Source organism: Elephantulus edwardii, unplaced genomic scaffold (assembly GCF_000299155.1).
Source record: "Elephantulus edwardii isolate Elephantulus edwardi_28Jun2011 unplaced genomic scaffold, EleEdw1.0 scaffold00120, whole genome shotgun sequence".
Taxonomy (NCBI): Eukaryota; Metazoa; Chordata; class Mammalia; order Macroscelidea; family Macroscelididae; genus Elephantulus; species Elephantulus edwardii.
The window spans coordinates 3830991-3833492 of NW_006399870.1; positions in this window are offsets into that span (position 1 = coordinate 3830991).

Sequence of the window (2502 nt, forward strand, 5' to 3'; positions counted from 1 at the left end):
CTTTACCCCTAGGTCTCTGATCTATATTTAGTTGATTTTTGTGTATGATGTGAGAGGTGGATTCTTCCTGAGCTTTCTGCAGATAGCAGTACAGTTTTGTTTGGGTTTTCTTTTTTATTGTGATTTTAATGAAATTTTACAGAAAAGTTGGATTTTCATTCATTCATCATTGCACATTTTTCTTCCTACCCACCCTCCAGTTCACTTAAAAATATTCATTTATTGTTGCATAATTTCCTCTCTCCTCTTCCACTCCCCAGTCCATTTTTCTATGCACCCCTTATTCTGGACCCTTGTCATGCAGATAATGCCTAATTATATATTCCTTTTAAAAAGTTCTTTCCTTCATCTATTACAATGCAGTGTTCAATTTTTTTTAGCACCATTTGTTGAAGAGGTTGTTCATTGATAGTTATTCTTTCCCGGATGAACATCGGTTGACCATAGATATATGGGTTAATTTCTGGGTTCTCAATTCTGTTCCATTGATCTATGAGCCTGCCATTGTACCAGTATCATACTGTTTTGGTTACTACAGCTGTATGGTAGTATTTTTTATTTTATTAAATATTTTTAATATAAAATTTTTATTTTATACTGGTTTATTTACAAAGTTTATATATATATTTTCACATTGGATCTTTCCCATTTCCTTTAACCTACCCTCCCTTCACCCATCAAATTCTGCGACCTTAAAATTAATCATCTCCCTCTTCCTCGCCCATCCTCACCCTTCTTGGATTCTCCTACATGTTAGCATAATGCTCTCCATTCCCTCCCACATTAGTGAGTAATTTAAAAAATCATTGCTCCTGTGTGCTGCATAGTATTTCATTGTATGAATGTACCACAACTTCTCAATCCATTTGATTGTGGTTGGACAACTGGGCTATGTCCATGCTCCTGTGATGGTGAATAATGCTGCTGTGAACACTAGTGTACAAGTTCCCATTTGTGCCTCAATTATCATTCTCTTGGAGTATATTTCAAGCAGTGGAATAGCTAGGTTATATGGAATTTCTATGTTTAGCTTTTTGAGGAAGCACCAAACTGCCTTCCAGGATGGTTGTACCATTTTACAATCCCACCAATGTTTACACATTGTTTTGATCTCGCCACATCCTTACTGACATGTTAGGACTTGCTGTCCTTTTAAATTTTGCCACTGCTGCTGGATAGTATCACATCCTGGTTTTGATTTGCTTCTCTCTTATTGGGAGTGAATTTGAGCCTATCTTCATGTGTCTGTGTAGGTTTTGAGAATAGGAAGTGTTATGCCTCCCAGTTCGTTTTTGGTTTTCATAAGTGCTTTGCTTATTCAGAGTCTCATTATTTGGCAAATAAACTTAAGAATTACCTTTTCCATCTCCTTGAAAAATTAACCTGATATCTATATTGAGATAGCATTAAATATAAATGTTGCTTTGGTAGGATTGTGATTTTCACTGTATTGGGTCTTCCTATCCATGAATAAGGAACATTTTTCATTTATTTAGGTCTTTGATTACTTCTCATGGAAGTGTTTTTTTAGTTTTCTTTTGTTTCTTTAGTTTATTCCTAAGTATCTTAAGTTATGGTTGGCTATTGTAGAGATATTGCTTTCTTAGTTTCCTTCTCTGTTTTGTTACTGTAGAGGAATTTCACTGATTTATAGATATTGATCTGGTATCCTGTCAATCTACCAAATTGGTTCACTAGTTCCTATTGTGATGAAGGAGGAAATTCAAATTGCTCTAAGGAATTGGCAAAAAACAAGGCTCCAGGAGTTGACAGCATACCAATTGACATATTTCAATAGACAGACACTGCCCTGGATATGCTCACTAAGTTGTGCCAAGAAATCTGGAGAACAGCCAGCTGTCCCATTGATTGGAAGAGATCGATATTTGTTCCCATTCCAAAGAAAGGTGACCCAACAGAGTGTGGAAATTATCGAACAATATCATTAATATCACATACAAGCAAGATTCTGCTGAAAATTATCCAAAAATATTTGGAACAATATGCCAACAGAGAACTGCCAGATGTACAGGCTGGATTTAGAAGAGGTCGTGGTACTAGGGATATTATAGATAATGTTAGATGGATCTTGGCAAAAAGCAAAGAATACCAGAAGAATATCTATCTGAGCTTCATTGACTATGCAAAGGCTTTTGACTGTGTGGATCACAGCAAGCTGTGGCTGACTCTGAGAAGAATGGGAATCCCAAAACATTTGATTGTGCTAATGCGAAACCTATACTTGGACCAAGAGGCAGTCGTTAGAACAGAGCAAGGAGACACTACATGGTTCAAAATCAAGAAGGGGATGTATTCTGTCTCCACACCTTTTCAATCTGTATGCAGAACAGATCATCCAAGACGCTGAGCTGTATGAAGAGGAATGTGGCATCAGGATTGGGGGAAGAGTCATCAACAACCTGCGTTATGCAGATGACACAACCCTGCTTGCTGAAACTGAGGAGGACCTGAAGTGTTTGCTGCAAAGTTGAAGGACTGCAG